At 46.5% G+C, this 18,629-nt stretch overlaps 1 long non-coding RNA gene across 3 annotated transcripts in view; it reads left to right on the top strand.

Moving 5' to 3' along the window:
- LOC138581077 (uncharacterized) overlaps positions 1 to 18,629 on the top strand; it is a 62,261-nt gene that overhangs the window by 19,986 nt on the left and 23,646 nt on the right. Inside the window, exon 5 of one of the 3 annotated variants that reach the window (XR_011304422.1) lies at positions 3,038 to 3,784. The exons of 1 other annotated variant lie outside the window; for it this stretch is intronic. This is a non-coding gene — a long non-coding RNA (uncharacterized lncRNA). Of the gene's footprint in view, positions 1 to 3,037; positions 5,197 to 18,629 lie in introns of those variants that run through there. One more of the 3 variants, XR_011304421.1, reaches the window with a different exon arrangement.

Genomic DNA, 18,629 nt, shown 5'->3' with positions numbered 1-18,629 from the left:
CAAATAAATAAATTACTCACCCCAGGTTTTGGAAGTTTCTGGATCAATGGGCGAGATGACATCACTAAGCACTAAGACCTAAGCACCAAGCCGGCTCCAAAGGCGATACAGACTCTCTGTCCACACTAAGAAGAGAGCCCACATCTAAGCCCGTGTCTCTGCGGCATCTAAAAACTTGGCTGAACTATTTTGATCAACCCTCCCAGGTCCAACTTGGGTCCTTACTTTCATCTATCTCCCTTTCTACTTGCGGTGTTCCCCAGCGGTCTAACCTCTCACCCTGGCTTTTCAACCAATACCTGACAACTCTCACCCACCACATTGCCATTTTCTGCTCCAATTGTCAGTGCTATGCTAACGACACTCAACTCATTTTCAGGCTTCCCTCGGCCACCTCTTCTCCTACTCTCATCTCTGATTGCCTATCTGCCATTCAGGATTGGTGTGCCGCCAACGATCTCTGCCTGAATGCCAGCAAGACGGAGATCCTCCTCATCGGCACACCTTCACCCTCTCCCTGTCACTCTTTGGCCACCCTCCCTTGGCCCTCCTCCTACCCCCACCTGTGAGGCTAAGAACCTCAGGGTCATCTTTGACTCAACACTTTCCTTCTCTGCCCACATCTCTGATGTCTCTAAAAAGTAAAACTTCCTACTGCACTTCCTCAGAGATATTCTGCCTTTCCTCTCCTTCCCCCAGAAGCTCACTGTCTCTCGAGCCCTAGTTCTCTCTAGGTTGGATTATTGCAACAGCCTCTTTCTAAATCTACCTGCTTCTACTCTCCGCCCTTTGCAACTTATCCAGAACAGGACTGCAAGACTTGTCCTTGGCCTCAAGCCCTGGGATTGTACCTCTCCAGCCCTGAAATCACTCCACTGGCTCTCAGTGGCTGCAAGGATTCAATTCAAGACCCTTTGCATTGTCCACAAGGCGTTCTGGGGCCTTGGTCCAAAATACCTTCAGCTGTCCCTCCGTAAATACCTTCCCTCCTGAGCTCTTCGCTCCTCCACCTCTAACTCCCTCAGGGTCAGTCGTTTATCAAAGGAACAAGCTGGGGGTAGATCTCTGTCTTGAGGCTGGGGCCTCCGTCTGGAACAGCCTTGCTGCCATTCTAAAACTTGAGGAGAACCATCTCCGGTTCCGGAAGCACCTCAAGACCTTCCTCTCTGCTTCTGCCTTCTCACCTCCTCTCCCCTGCTGATCTGTTCTGTCTCGGCATCGTGCACCTGGTCACCCTCTGACTTTTGGGCCCAGGTACCTGCTCACCCTGCCACCCACCCGCACTGCCTCCTGGCAATCCCTTGCACTGGGGTCTGTATCTGTAACCCTACAGTCCCTCCCTCCTGTTTTCAGCACTTATCAGACACACCCTGCCTGTTGCCTTTAACCTAGCACTTGTCACTTGCTGGCTGCACTACCACTCTTTGTTGCTCATTATGTATTTATTCATGTTTTATTTATTTTTATTCCTTTTGCTCAGCACTTTGCACCTCTTCCCCCGCTCTCCTCCCATGCACTTGTGTATTCTCAATGTCACTGGGCCTAGTAAGATCGTAGTTTTGTTCTCCCGTGTTCCCCTCCCTTGCCTCGTCGCGCTCTGAAACACTAGTGTACGAGCGCAATACAAATAAAATAACAATATCAAAAGAAATTCCCAGAGGATGACAGATTTAATTTAGACAGTCGTCCATTTATGGGGAGCACTAAAGTTCTGTGGCTCGAAATGTCACCGCTACAGTGGGATACATATTTTGATTCTATACCAAAGCTAACAAGAGATGAACCAAGTCCTAAGCCAGAGCTTTCAAGAGGCCCAATGGAAGTTGCATAAACAGCTGAACGAATTAGGAGGCTACAAAGCACACTTGGGTATCCCCAGAAATACAGAAATAAGAAAGGTTATGGTTGACTTTATCCAATACTCCAAGGGGTTTCCTCAGCTAAAGAATCTAGCAAAGACATTCTTGATTGTTACAATGAGGCCATACTGAACCCGGCACTTGATCAGCCACCATATCAGTCACAACTGCAATCATCTGAACCACCACATCAGCCAGATGGACAGGTTAAGTTATGCAGTTATGTAGTCCAGCTTCTTCCCAGAGTGAACTTCCAGCATACCACCAATCCATCCTTATACAATCACTGAGTTGGTCTGTATCACAATCACTTTTTCGCCCTTGACTCATTCTGTGAAAGATGGCCAATCGCTAATCTTTTTGGCACCTCCCCCATTGTTCCCTAATACCCCATCTCAAGAGAACCTTGCAGCATAGGCGAACCGGGAGCTTGGAATGCATTAGTGACTGTCCATGCTCTGTTGAGATCCAGTGAGATTTTTAACATTGTCCAAAGATTCCCTAAAATACAAGAAGTTCCTGACGTATTCCAAGAAGAACTCCAGGTAGTTACAGGCTCATATAACCTGATTTGTTCTGGTCTTAACCAGTTGCTTTGAGCTGCTATTCCCTAGACACATTTACTCTGCTTTGACAAAGGTGCATTTGGACACTAAAGAAGCCACTGGGGCAAAGCTGAAAGAGTTCACAGACAGTCTTCTCCCCACAATTGTAGAACTCTGCCCCGAGAAACTGAGTGGGTCAAGGTCAACACGTGTAAACAGTGTAGGAATCGAAACCCGGAAGATTACTTAGAACGGCATAAGTATTCTTTGAATCAACGTCTGGGGTTCCTCAATGCAGTTGAGACACAGCAAGCTTTCATTGCTGCATTTGTAATATGACTGCAGCGCTATGATTGCTCCCACCATGCCTTGCACGATGGACACATTCAGTAGCCCACAGTGGTAGGACGGGATGATTGCTCTTATTAATCATGATTGGTTTGCACCTTATTTCCCTACCATAGCTCACCAGTACCTGTCCTTTCTGTTTCATCATGTGGGCCAGGCAGTGAAGATGTTGCCTTCTGCACACCCTTTCCCCAAATGTCCTTTCTTGAATGTGCAAATTGATTTTATTGAGATCCCAAAATGTTTGAACTAGGAATTTCACCTAGTTGCTTATTTGTTTTCCAGGTTGGTTGAAGCCTACCCATGTAGAAAGGCTGGAACTATCACTGTGACCAAAACAGTTGTCAAGTGCCTGGGGCGCTCATCATGGCTTCATGCTGCCACATGCAGAAAGTTTCGGCCTCCATCTGAATCTCCAAAGCAGCCAATGCCATCTTCAGAGACCTCTATGTTGACCATCCCTTCTAGAGAGGCTGGTTCACCCGAGTCCTCACCGCAAACTTATAAAAGTTAGTTGATCTGAAGGGAACAGGGCTAACTCTTTTGCTGCACAGGGATCTCTCAGTTGGTCGTCTGCCTCCTGCAGTTCTCTGAAATAAAGATTTTGAAGAACTTCCCATCCCCTAAATCTATCTCGGCATTTGATATACCCGACAGCAGATTGTTGTACGCTGCCACCATTGACTTTCAATTGTTGAATCCATACAAACCTTTTCTCCAGATGTGATAGATGCTTTTTCATGGCATCAGCTGAGATCTCTGACTGCCCTTTTTAGTACCACTTTCACTTGAACTTAGAACGTCAATGATCTATTAAAGTCACAAGAACATCATCTGATTGTTAGTGGTGACACAACTGATAGAACTCTCTGCATGACTGGGTTGAGATTTGATGCCTGCTGTGGGCTTTATCAGTTAGTTATTTAAAATATTATGGTGATCTGCCTTGTTTTTGTTTTTCCCCTTGGTTGTGGACCTCCGGCTGAAGTGGGGTTTGGAGCCACAGGACTGTTTATGAACACATGCATAGAGGTACCTGGAGTTAATTAGAACTCCCATGCCACCTTATGGGTCTTTGCGCCAGTTTAATGTTATTGTGCAGGACATATTGCATTTAACTGACTATAGATATTCCTGGGATTCTTGGCCCAGCAACCCAGGAAACTCAGGGTGGGGAGGCACTGTGGTACAGTTTAATTGTTATGGGCAGATGTGCAATACTACTGTGATGCTGATGTTTGCGTGAACTTGAGCTGCTCATACTGTCTCCTTTTAATTGCTCAGTGTTTCCTTTATTGCACTGTTTTGCTTCTTCCAGCCTGTGTGGAGGTGGAGCAGTTCCTGCATGACTAGGTGACATTTGATGCATGTACCTGTCTTACCTCAATGCCTTTTGTGGACATGTGTGCACTCTGTGGTTTGTTTTGCGGTGTCCCCACTGGAGGTAAATTTAACGGTAAGGGGATTTCCTGTCCACTCCATTTGCTGCAGGCAAGGCACTCTGGATGTGAAGCCCAAAGGGCCCTTTATACAACAACTTGGATTGAAACCCCTACAATAGGCATCCTTTGTAAACATTCACTGTGAACATTTTCCTTTAAAAGATGAGGGTACTCCCTCACTCTTCGAATCATTTTTGAACCATCACAGGAAGAGGGAGGGTACACTGGACCTCTGTAAGGAGTTCTGTTCATTCAAAGGTCCTCCATCAGTGATGTGAGGACAGAACCCATCCAAAGCAGAGTACAACTCCGACCCCTAACCACCCTCAGGGAACAGTGGGGGTGAATTGCCATGGACCAAGGCCTTCCTCTATGCTGGGCTTCACTGGAACAAGGCTTCTGTTCACTGGAAGTGAAGGATTGCCTGTAGATGCCAGCCAAACTCTATGGAGTGGGACTGCAGAGCTGAAGGACTCACCGTGTGCCTGGAGATCCTGGACTGGACATCCTCAGCAACCCAGAAGTCAAGGAACAGGTTTTTGATCTAATACCACATTGAACTGAATCTGACATCGCCTGCTTGTCCCAAGCTTCTTCGTGCCACGTGCCATTGCTGTTTGTGAATCACACTGTGTATTGGACCTAGTCGCCCAGTTCCACAACCTGGCACTGAATCACCACCTCAGAAAGCACCTTGAAGCATGGATTATCCTGTTGAGTCGCAAGAACAAGACAAAAAGGTATTTGAAGATATCCTGTCCCGCTTCCCGCTGGTCCATTTCGAAGAGACATTTAAACCTGCCTTCTCCACTGTTTTCTTCAAGAACTTTACTTAAACATTGACATTGTTGCAAAACTATAACCTGAACACCCTGCTTGCCTACCCAGAGTGCCCTTTTACAAAGGTCTGCATTCTCTGTGTATATTTTACATGGGTTTAGTGTTTTCCGATTAGTTGTTAGCATTTTATTGTTCGATTAAAAGTCTATATTTTTATAGAAACTTGATTGGACATTTGTTTATTTTAGAGACATCCTACATGGTTGTTTGGGTTGCTACGGTTATCAGCTCCCACATGAAGAGTTTCTGGGGCTCTATTTAAAGCATGATTCCCAGTGATGGTGTGCTTTTTTCACCCTTAATGAGAAAGGTATGGGTGCACTCAGCATGTGCAGAGGACATCGCTGCAGATCATCAGTTGGCTTTGGATAATCAGATTCACAGCTTCAAACCACCAATCATCAACATAAACCGCTGGAGCATCGTGCCATTCGTTGACCAAATGTCTCAAACCAATTGGACCTTTAAACCGACACTGAGGAGGCATCCAAAATACATTGCTTGAATGCCACACTTGAACCGCACTGAGCACCCTCCTCGAACCGGCTCAATGCCAGCTCACTGCTCGAACCAGTAAGACACGCTGCACCCAAACCCGGTTCAACCCGCATCTTCCACACCTCAAAGCCGGGCTCGATACTGTCCAACCGACTAAAATTGAATCAGATGCTTTCAAGTGACCCTGGCCCCCATGTCCACCTTTTGGGGCCCAAGAGACTGGTTAAGTCACTGTGCACCTTTTTCCCAGACGGACATTTCCTTTTTTTATCAATATTGTTGCATTGCTTGCCCATTTCCTCCCCGACAAAGTATCCAGACCACTTATACATTTCTGTTCTGCATTTTCTGTCTTCTTTTTCCGAGGTGTGGCTTTTTGCTAGTGGTTTTAATAGTTATTTGTATGATTGATTTGTTTAAAGTATATATTCTTATAGAACTTTGATTGGACATTCTTTTGTTTTGGAATGTTTATACTATTACTGTTTGAGTGGCAACTGGCTCACTTTCACACCCGTCTGGGAGTGTAGGCTTCTGTCTGCCCATGTGACCGCAACAGGAGAAGGAGGCACATCTCTTAGCTTAGATGTGCCTGCCTTACATTTATGATTGGGATCACTATTGAATTGCAGAAGCGTGGGAACTGGGTAGGCAGCGCAGGCATGTTTATCCCTGGACTCCTGCAGACAGGGGCAGATCGGGGATTTGAAAAGGGTCCTGTGACATTTCAAGATTGAAGCTCAACCACCCAGGTGGGCGAGAGAACCCGGTGGATAAGATGAAGGGGGCAGATGTTTGAAAAACAAATTGATGCCGTGTGTTGCGGGGAACTGCGCCATCCGTCTGAAGGACGGAGTTTGAAAGCATACATTTGACAGTAGTGCCTTGAATTCAGCATATTTTTGAAAATGCACAAGTAACATGATGTTACCATTTTAAGGTAATGGTTAGAAAACACAGTGGGGTACGAACCAGCCAGAGCCAACTTATTCACTGTAGCTCGAATTTGAAGCCACTGCCTGGGCAAAACAAGAGCCGAGTATTGCCTTCTTGGATAAAAGTACTTTTTGTAGAGGTGGGCTCTGCAACCTCGTCGCATTAAGACCGCTGGTGCAATGGGCCCAAACTCTGCAAAAATGCAGCTAATAGCCATTCACCAAGATAAAAGCCACTAATAATTGGCAATTACACTGCATGCTCAGTAATTAGACTACAACCGTTATGTGATATGGGCATTTGTGTAGGAAAGCCTCACACATCTCCAGGTAACTACTCAAATCTGTGCATTCTCTCATGATAAATGGAGTTGTCTAAACAAACCCCCCATGTCTAAACTGCCATCTTCATGGTAATGATCTTTGCAAGTTTGATGCAGAAACGTTTTTGTGGAACTTCACACTGACTTTAAACAGGTGCCTTCATCACATAGTTTATTTCTCCCAACTCACCTACATTTATCACACACCCTAAACACTATCCCATCCATGGCAAGTCCCATACCCCTCCTCAGACTTATGTGGTCTCTCACCTGCTAAAAACAAAAACCTTGGATTGTATTTATTTATTTATTTAGCGCTATTTGGCTCTGGCAGAACCTTTCGCGCAAACAAAACAATTCCACATAGAATAAATACAATTCAATGAAAAAAGCATTGCATAAAATGTTGAAAGTTCGCATAAAATCCTACTCATACATTCCCAGTTCAGGACAGTCTTAAGCAAATGTATCACAGCAAAGCAAGGTGACAGGAGAGTTCACAATACAAATACACAAATAGTCAATATTAATACTCATTCCATCACAGTCATTATTAGGGAACAGGTTCCTTCCTCAAGAACCAAACTCGGGTATTCCCTTATTAGATGTTTTACATTTTCAATACTATTGCTTCTAAGCCTACATAGTCTTTCTGCTCTAAGTACCTGAGTTCTTGACCCCACCACTTCATTCGTAGGTTATGGATTAAATCCCCACCTTAAAAATTCTGATCTAAAACCACAAGATGGGTGTCTAAATAGATATGCAGGTAAAATGTTAACCACTCTAATATCATAAATAAAATGTTCGCAAATACGCAGACCTGACAGAGAGGCACGATTCTAACACCAATTCAATTCAAACAGCTTTTGCTTCACTTTCTCAGTATTGGTAAGCAGGTCTTCCTGATTCGCTTGTATCTTGTGTAATAGAATATTGCACTCTTGTATCCAATTGAATAGTACTGGGCCTTTAAGTGTCATAACGCAGTACTGAACTTCGGTATATATTGAAAAGTGAGAAGGCATCAACATTTTTGAGTAAAAGTTGAACTTTTGTCAAGCAACATGAGTGGCCAACAAAATCAATCCCAATTCATGTTGTATGGTGCAAATCGAGGTGCACTGGGGAAGGTTCAGAGTCTTCGTCCAAATTGAGGCTTCAAATCTATCCCAAACCACATTGCACTCCCTCACTGAGCACTGTAAATGAGTTTTGGGACCAGTTTTTGGTTATAGAATGTAAGCACTGGTCTAATCGAGAATCTCCCAAATCTTCTATCCACACCGCGCAGTTGACTAGCTGCACTGGCCACTTGCTTCTTTCAATGAGAGATGACTTTCTGCTTATTTTTAACCGCAGAGAACATAACCCCCAAATATTTGAACTCATCAACCTGCCCCAACTTCATACCATTTAATACAAATTTAAATTTTGCGCTTTGTCTAACTATCATAAGTTTGGTTTTCGCTGAATTAATTGTTAGCTTGAAAACCTTAAGAAATAAATTAACCGCTGCTACACTCCTCTGAAGACCTATGGCAGTCTGGTTAAAGATTCCAATATCATCAGCGTAAACACAGCATTGTATGGGAAATGGTCTGAGGCAAGGAGAGTACATAGTAAGATTCTTAAAGGCTGACTATATATCATGTATATAAAAGTTAAAAAGAAAAAGGGCTACTACGCATCCTTGCCGTGAACCACGGTTGGTTTCAGTCCATTACTGAATAAACCTTTATTATTAAGTCTGATTTGAAAACAAGTTCCCTTATGGATGGCAATTAAGATATTTGACAGATTATTTGTGCCATTTTTTTTAATCTCAACTTTGCTGAGAGCTTGGTTCTGTTCACACAGTCAAACAAACGCCTGGGACAAGTCTAAGAAAACTAGGAAAATGGATTTATTCTGGGCTCTAACCTGTAAAATTAATAATCGCAAGATAAAACCATTCACAGCTGTCCCCATTCCTTTTTAAAACCAGCTCGAAACTTGTCCATGGCACCCTCTTGAAGGGCCCACTGTTTTAGGTTTCCCAAAAGAATTTTGGAAAAATTCTTGCTTCCTGCGTCTATCAGGGAAATGTGTTAGCAGTTTCCCTGTCCCCTTTTTTAAAAATAAGCACTATGCGAGCATCTTTCCAGGAATCTGGTAAACGACGCAGGCACGCAATGTTATTAAATAACTTAAACATGAAGGCCGCCCAAATTGAGGGGTGAGATTTAAATGTACGGATAGATAAACGGTCTGGGCCAGCAGCCCTAGAGGGATTACACTTCACCATTATGCGTAGAATGTCAGCCACGTCAAATTTCAAACACCCGTCAGCAGCCACATCACCCTGCAGGATATCAGATACAGTGCCAGTTGGATTATGCCTGCTTAGGGGTCTCAATAGGTTGAGTTATAATCATTTGGGGGCTCCTTGAAAGTACAGTTACAAAACCCATAAAACAGTTTGAATCTCACATACATTTTCACTATGGCATTTGTAGTCTTCTTTTCTGGAAGAGGGACTTAAACTGCAATGTCTGCAAGGATTTATACACATGTCAAGTTGAGTTATTTTGTGATGTGTGCACTTGCAAGTCGTCGTACAGCAGAGTATTATTTTAGCCTGTGGAAGCCAAACGTGAAGACATAAATATAACAACTGGAGCTGGGAATATATGTTGTTAAGTGCCTAAACTGCAGAATGGACTCAAACCCTGGCTTCACCACGTTACTTAAGTGTGTGATCCTGGGCAAATCTTTGTGTGTAAAAAATGAGAGCTCCTAAAAGAAAAGCATTTCACTTTATAGTGTCTGCTATTCAAGTACAACCTTAATCATGGTTTTTAATGCTCCATGCTAGTGTTGCTCTTTATAAAATAATAATACTGACCCTTTATATATTTCATGATATTTATTTTTCTCTTGGTGCCCTCATTGTAACTTTTTGCAATGTAACATCTTATGATGGACTAAAAAAGACTGACTTTCTTCCCAGTGATGTTAGTTTATGTGATGACGCTTATAGTCGTGTCAGTGCATACGCACAGACCCGTTCATTGGGGCGGGCGAAAGTGGGGCGACGACCTGGGGAGCAGAGCTAAATAGCTCAGGGGAGGATGCAAGAAGCCAGCCACCCAAACAGCTGCCCCTGAGCTCGCCGTAGAAAAAGTTAAGCATTCCTTTGTTAAAAAAAAAAAAAAATACATATTCGAAGTCAGCTTCTGAGATGCTTTGGAGACACACACCCTGTGCCACTCTAACTCTTTGGGCCTCATTACGAGGTTGGAGGTAAGTAACTGTCGTTGCCGGCATGGAGCAATTACTGGGTCCGTGTAGTAAAGAGCCCGCTATTAGCGGGCCATTACGAGTTCGCGGGCACGAGCTTTGCGCCATGCCGGTAAGGACATTACCGCCATGCCGCTAAAGTCCCAAAAATGGCCCTTAGCGGCATCATGGAGTGCGCTGATAGCACTACCACCATCGATGGATCCGGCATTAGCGGTTTCCGCTAATACCGGTCACCGCTAATAGCGATCGCCGGTAATAGCGGTGACCGTAAATAAGCGGAAACAGAAGTAGCGTCATCGCACAGGAATGGGAAACAGCATGGCGGTCAGCTTTAAAAACACAATCCATTGCCATCCTCAGCACACAGGACCTGCATCAGCACAACAGCAGTCCTAACTTCACCTAACACACCTTCAGAATGCCCAAGGCCCTGAAGAAAGGTGCTGCCTGCCAGCACAAGGTGAGTTTCTCAGTGGAGGAGCTAAATATGCTCGCCGACACACTTGCTGCAAATGCAGAGGTCGTGTTTGTGCAAGACATGCGGCGTGCCGCCCAGATAAGAAAGAAGGAGATCTGGGAGGCAGTGGCACGCAAAGTCAGTGCGGTGGCTACCACCCCCCGCACTGTAAAGGATGTGCGCAAGCGGTGGGATGACCTGCGCCTCCGTGTCAGGAGCATACTTGCAGCCAATCGGAGCCAGGGCATGGGAACAGGTGGCGGAGGAGGCTGCCCAATCAAGATGACACACTGGGAGGAGACATGTGCCAGCACAATTGGCATAGAGACAATTGAGGGAGTGGGGGAAATGGAGCGTGGAGCACCGTCATTGGCTGATGGAGGTGAGTGTCCGCACAAACCACTGTAATGCAAAGCATGACGATGTCCCCCAAATGTGACAGTGAAATGAGCCAATGCATGGGGCATCATACACACATGTACACAACCCTGCCTATAGGCTGTCCACAGCACCATCACATCCCCATGCATGCAGCACCTCATACATGTGTCACCCAGACATATGCCTGCATGACCCACCTATATGGCAAGCAACCTGTATGTCACAACTCAAAGTCCAAATAGCCTCAAATGTAGAGAACTGCAACAATACCAATATATGCATGATGCACGTAGAACCATCACTGATGCTGTCCCTCCCTTGGTCACCCACAGGCTCACAATCTGACAGTGAGGACCAGGACTCCGCGGCGCAGGCCACAACACCAATGAAGAAGGCCAGGGGCATGGAAGGAGGCAACAGGCCCACCACATCAGGGGGCCCTGGCAAACCAGGACTGCTGCAGAAGCCCAATGCCAGTCAGGATGCTACGTCACCAAGGCGTGAAAGGGGCAGTGACACCACAATAGCACCCACACCAGCCGCTACCACCACACAGGAGCCAGTGGCAGAAGGCTCACTGTCTGCTGCCAACAGTTCGGTTGGAGAAGCAGCTGCCACGGCACCCCTGTCGGATGAAGAGGGACAATGCCAAACACCTGTAGAACAGGGCACACCCAGCCCGCAACTGTCACCCCGCCTCACCCCACCCCCCACGCCCAATGCCAGCAGCCATGAGTTGTCTGGTGGTGAGTCATTGCCAGGGAGATGGAGCCGCAGGGATAGCTCACCTGATGGCGGACCCATGCCGCACGCTGCGTCAACATCCACCGGTGTCAGGGACAGAGACCAGGGAATCCGCCTCATCCAACAGCGCCAGGAGGAGCTCACGGTGCTGGTTGGCCAGCACGTGAGTGAAGGAGCCCTGGCGAGGGAGGAGTGCCGTGAATACGCTACGGCCATTAAACTCGCAATAGAAGCAAGTACCACATGCATCTGTAATGAGTTGGCAGCTGTGAGGCAGGTCCTCAGCCGCATCGCAGATGCCATGGAGAGCCAGCGTCCCAAACAGGGACTGGAGCAACCGGGCACCTCCTTCTCTGCCAGCTCCAAGCAAACCAGCTCCCTGCGCAGATCCGTGCGGACCTTGCGGCGGCCAGACATACAGCCACCCAATGCTGGTAGAGGACATTGGAAGTACGGGCAGCCTGTTATTGGTGACTCTTGCGGGCTAATGCTGCACTGAAGTGCACACCAGGTGTGTGGGAATTTTGGGGGGAGGGGGAGTGGGGAGAGGGTGCTTGGGGGAGTTGTGGGGGAAGGGGGAGGGGTGAGAGGTTTTTTGGGGTGGATGATTTATGCACTTTATATTCACTTTATGGTTAATACAGCCGTTGTGTCAAGAACAATCACATGACTGGACATTGGTTATTGTGTATGTGTGCAGTGTCCATGTCCCCCCCAACACCCAGTGCCCTGAGTCCCACATCCATTGCACCCTCTGCATCCATGTGTATTAGAAATATTGGTCTATCAGATTCTGGCGCACAGCACGTCCCTCCTGTGCATCACCACTTGCCTGACGTACAACCCCATCTTCTTCCTCCTCCTCAGCCTCGTCAGGCGGTTGCAGTTCAATGTCAGGGGGCAGAGGCATGTTCCATCTGATGCATATGTTGTGCATCATGACACATGCCATAATGATCTTGGCCACCTTCTCATTCCCGTACAGGAGTGCCCCACCCGACCTGCTAAGGCAGCGAAACCGTGCCTTTAAAAGGCCAAAGGTCTGTTCGATCACCACACGGGTACCGGTATGTGCACGATTGTAGTCCTCTTTGTGCCTGTTCTGCGGGTTCCGGACAGGGGTAAGGAGCCACCTCTTCAAGGGATAGCCAGCATCACCTGCATGGGTGCAACATTGGTTATGTGTAAGGGATTTCATCAAATGGAACCTGTACCTATCACACAGAAGCGTGCAGTAGTCTGTTGCTCACATCCACATATCCCTGCATGAATGGGGATATTCAAAGTAACCGCAATGTGTCAAGTCACATGGTCCACTGATGTGGGTAGCATTGTCTAGTTGATGCAGGTTGTCCTATTCCTTGCTAGTGTTCATGCACTGTGTTTGACTACGGCAGTTGTTGCCATGATCTAAGTGCTGTGTAGTTAATCGTATGCTTTGATCATGTCACCGTTGGAACCAGACTCTGAATGATCTGCCATTCCACGCTTGATGTCCTCATGCTGGAATGCTGCACTTCTATGGTGGTGTGCCAGTGACATTCTGTATATTGGCTTTGTGTGATTCCTTTGTACGCACTCATGGACGCATGTCCGGTGTGATGCTGTTCAGCAGTCATTTGCATTGTGCATACTGACAGCATGTTGCTGCATTGTGTTGCAGAGGGTACGGTCTGATGATGTGCAGTGTACATGTCGATGGATATGGTATGGTTGCAGTACTGGCATGTTGTCATTGTTGTGCAGTTTATGTCTTGCATATTGGTTTCAGGTGTCAGGTGTCCGGTTCAGTCCGGGCTGCTTTGGGGCACAGTTTATTACAGTATGGGCATTATTCAGTCTCTCAACTAATACCACCCAGGTGAAGTATGCATCTCTCTCCCCCCCCCAATCTCACCCAGGTGAAGTATGCATCTCTCTCCCCCCCCACAATCTCACCCAGGTGAAGTATGCATCTCCCCCACCCCCCAATCTCACCCAGGTGAAGTATGCATCTCTCTCGCCCCCCCCCAATCTCACCCAGGTGAAGTATGCATTCCCCCCTCCCCAAACTCACCCAGGTGAAGTATGCATCTCCCTCCATCAAACTACCATGTGCTTGCCATGCAACTCATCAAGTAGCCAGGAACGTTGTCCGGCATGTCGCTCCATGTAGCGTGGAATCGTGGAGTTCCACAGGACCATTGAATCATAGGTTGATCCGGGAAATCGGGCACAACAATTTGTGATTATCTTGTTTGAGTCACATACCATTTGCACGTTGATGGAGTGTTATAGCTTACGGTTGCGGTACACTACCTCCATGGCATGTGGGACCACCAATTCCGCATGGGTGCAGTCGAGGGCACCGATGCAATTTGGAATGTCAGCCAGTGCATGGAAGCCAATTTTGGTGTTGGAGATCTCCTGGGCAGTCCGTGGTAGGGATATGTGGTCGCTTGTGTGCTTCAGGCGGGCATCGAGCAGTTGGTTCAGCATGCGTGTGAATAATGGTTGTGATATACCATGCATCTGCCCTACAGTGTGTTGGTAGGTGCCTGTGGCCAGAAAGTGGCGCACAGACACCACCTTCAGTAGAGGGGGGATGGCGGTACGGATGTCTATGAGGCTGGTGATGTCGTCGTGTATCATGTCCACAATGGTGGGGATGGTGTCCCGGTCCAGACGGTACAGGGTGTGGATCTGCTCAGGGGTTAGGTTAAATGGACGGGCTCTGATGCGAGGGATTGGGGGCTGCCTGTGTGGTACAACTGCCTGCACTGGTGGGGCATGCTGTGCCTGTCTCACCCTCCTTCTCCTCCTGCGTCTCCTCTGTGCTGCCTGTTGTTGTTGTTGTTGCTGGTGTAGCAATGCAAGTGTGTCCTCCAGCCCCAGTATTGCTACTAGTATTGGAATCATTTTGGTGTGGGAAGGGGTGTGGGAAGGGGTGTGGTTTGCACCTGTTGTGCTGTCCCAGTCTACATTGCCTCCACCGGTGCTGATTGTGTGCACCTGTGGCATTTTAGAACACTGCACATGGAAGTTTACGGGTGGTTAGCGATGCCGGTATTGCCGGCATGCCGGTATCCACTTTTAGCACCTTCTTCATGCCGGTATTTGCATGTCCGCCTGACTTGTGATGTCGTCCTGTTTACAGCATGCCGTTATTGCCGCCATGAAGGGTCATGTGCCTGTGCCCATGCCGTTATTAGAGGCACCGTTACGGTGCCGCTAATACCGGGTTGGCAGGTTGGAATAGCCCGGAGCGGTAAGGGGTGCTGGTAATCCTTTACCAGCATCGCTTTTCCTTTACCGGCATCGTTTTTCCCTTACCTCCAACCTCGTAATGAGGCCATTTGTGTTGAAAGCCTTTCAAGTGGGCCAATTTATAAGTGATGTCTCATTTAACAAGCCATTGTTTTTACCCAGTATGTGTTTAACATTTTCGTCTTAAGAACTGAACATGGGGCATTTTTATTCTGAAGGCCAGCATAAAGTATTAGTTAGCTGACCAAATCTAGGAATTCTTTCAAGAGAATTAACGTGCTACACAGAAAAAGTGTTAAACTATTTTTATTATCTTTTGATTTGACACAACACGTTTTTTGGGTATATCTTTAGTTACAGATGGTGCCTGCCTGGGAAAGTTAACTGTCATTTTCTTGCCTAAGTATTCTAGTGGCTGCTTTGGGACTTGGAATAAATGCATACGCTCAGCATCAAAGGTCTTTTCATTTTCTTAACAAGCCAACCACTGCCTAGCGCACAACAGATGGCACCTCAATGTGACTTAGCACCTTGATTAGGAAAGCAGGGGCATTGTGTGTGATTTGCAGTGATACGTGTGCGCGATGATTTGTGTGCTACAAGTCACCACCTTGTTGGTTAATGACGTCTATGTGGTGCTCCTTTATGTGACAGCACGTATGCCTGTTTTTGTCTGATGCGTCCCATGTCTATACAATAGCACACTGGAATGTTTTGTGTATGTGGCTCTGACCAGTATGCCATACTGTGCCCACACTTAATCACATAAAGCAATCAAAGAAGTTGCCTCAAATTGTACATCCACTAGGCCAAACGTCCTTTCTACGCTGCCACACCATGATTTTCACTAGCTGCAGGCCAGCACTAACAAGAGATGCTAATGCCAGCTCTGTTATATAAAGCATGGGCCTGCTTTTATTTTCAGAAATAACCCCCAAGAGCTGCGTAGTGGTGAGGAGGTAGTGGCTGAGGAACTGTGGACCCTTTACCATGCAGTATAAGGCAGTTTTGTTTAAAATACTTGTTTAGCTTATTACCGGTCAGGCTAAAGTTTGTAAGAGGTACAATCCTTTCTGTGTATCACTTTTGTGCATTGTTTATTGGGTGTCTCTTGTAGGGTATCCTTTCCTGTTTACAGATATAATGCCCTAATGATATTTCAGTATTGGGGGCAGGGCATGCTCACACTGAGACCCAGCCCCTCGTCATCTACATTTTCCAGAAACAAGTTGCAACTATTTTATACTCCAAAAATGAAAGCTGACCGAATGAGTATGTATAGTGCACGGTTACAAACGTTTGAATGTTAGGGTGAGTGTTGTGAACAGTGATGTGTGCACCAAGCCATGTCTCTTTTGTGTAGAGATTCACACATACAGCCCTTTTATCACAGACTTGTTTATCAAATATAGAGATCTCTGATCACTGTTATATTTCCGAAATGCTCTGTGATTTAATGCAAAGCGGACAGGAACACTCATTGGTGCTGCTTGTCCCCTTCCTACTCTCATAGAAAGCGTACCAGACTGTCAATCTTGGAATAATAGCCTTCTATCAGAAAAGAATTAATATGGTTAGTTTAGTGTTGCCCCTTGTGGAATACAAGTGAAGTGGTACGAACAGAACGCCTGCAACACAGGGCCAGTGCTCAGTGGACACTCAGACCCCGGTTGGCTGGTCACAGCACAGCGTGCCAGTATGGATAGTTTGAAACTGCATTCAGGCAAGGCCTTCCTAAGAGCAGGGGACAGAAGAACCATTTACTTGGGCAGCAACAGCTGTGTTTTCACATTAGAGTTCTTCTGTAAAGTACTTGAATTGCATTCTAACTAAACCAGCTTCATTGATATAGCAATGTGTGGTATTCTGATGTGTGAGCTGGATGTGAGTGTTGCCATTATGAGCTGTTGTGGCGCGTGAAGGTGCATTCCTATTTGGAATGTTATTGTACATAAGTGCGGGAGGGGGATTCTACTGAGTGACAGTTGGAGACTGAACGGTGGTCCGGGCAGACGTCCCGGTGTTGTACTACGTACCTTTGAACTTAAGAATAAACATATTACAAATATACTCACGTTATCTCTTTGGTGGTACGGCTGCTGCGGATCTTAACACAATGATTTACTGATATAGAGGAGGGGATTTGTCGCGCGACACGGCGGTGTAGTTTGAGAGTGACGTGTGCCAGTCGGGGGGAGGGAGAGGGGCACATTCTCGTGTTTCGCTCTGGGTACCAAGTTGGCTAGAAAATGCCCTGAGTATGCAAAGCATGTGGCATGCACATGACCTTGTGCAGAAATCCCAGCACCGGCCTTGGGTTCCACCTTTTTTTAATAAAACCAGAGGTGGGCAAGGCAGGATGGCAGGTATAGGTTTTGTGTTCTGGCTTATATGTATAGACATAAAGGTACAGTGTTGTGTTGGTCCTACACACTGGCAGTGATGGACAGTGATGGACGATAGGAGCAACAGGTGAGATAAAGGCGCACAGCGTCCTTTGATCACCAGATTTTTCAAAGCCTGCCTCTTCAACCTGCACTAATGTTCATCACATTTTTTTGTGGGGTGTGGGAAAGGACAGATAATGGTTTGGCGGGTTTGGGAATAGGTAAAATAGGTGGCGGAGGACAGGATTGGGGGGCGATCCGCCACCCTCAAAAAAAAAATATGTGATGAACATTTCCACAATGAAATGCCAGGCTTGATAAATTCTGGCGATGAAATGACATGGAACCGATAAAGGTGTGTTTATTTGCATGAACAACGATCTGAGGTATCCTGCCTCATTCTCTCTCTCTGCAACCATCCGACTCGTGACGCTGCTTTCCCACCACAGTTCTAGAACTCCATGATGGGAAAGTGGCACAACGAGACCGGTAGGACACAAGCTGCAACACCACTCCTTGCCTATATTTAAATCACAAATACGTCTATGAAGAGACATAACTAATAGTGCTCTACGAGAGATAACATCTTAGTAGCACTAACCACTAACTAACATCTAAACTGGAACTAACATCTTAACTATTGCTGATATTCACAGATGTACCCAGCCACTATCAGAATGTATGTTGCAGGATTATTTATCAATAACACTTGAAAACACAGTCATCATCCCCCACCCCCTCACGCCTCACACACTTTACCCCCTACATACCATAAAAAGAATAACTGTCAGATGCTGGGGGTGGAAAAGAATTTTCTTTTTTTTACTTAAACCTCACGTGAATTTTTGAAATAAATCTCCTTTTCTTCACTCTATGAGCAATGGCAGAAGTACGGACTGTACCCGATGTGGAGGTCGCAATGTTTTGATTGACATGACCGGTGTCTAACCTGACTGTGCATCACTGGTACAGTTGGCATTATCCACACCGGAAACCAGAAGTTGAGAGTGCTGAGTGGCAGGTGCGTAGCCACGATTGTTTAACAAGTGGGGCATGAAGCTAATGTAGTTGGCCCACTGCAGTGACATTACCATCTGTAAATGTGCACACAGCGCTGCTGAGTGGGCATCGACAGATTTTGAGAGGGCCTTTCTGTGTGAACTCTTTTGCTTTTTTCTTGGCCGTACATCTCTGCTCCCTCTTTGACATGAGCAACGCGTTCCACGTTCCATGTTCCACATGCGGTTGTCTGTTGTGCGCTCTGCTCCCACTAAAATTTGGACTACCTTAAGGGGTGCTCAGAACTTGGAGGTACCCTTTGGGACAGCAAATGGCAATT

This window comes from Ambystoma mexicanum, chromosome 1p, assembly GCF_040938575.1.
Source record: "Ambystoma mexicanum isolate Mex_15411 chromosome 1p, UKY_AmexF1_1, whole genome shotgun sequence".
NCBI lineage: Eukaryota > Metazoa > Chordata > Amphibia > Caudata > Ambystomatidae > Ambystoma > Ambystoma mexicanum.
The sequence above is the reverse complement of the archived record's forward strand: the minus strand, read 5'-3'. Positions and strand labels throughout refer to the sequence as shown.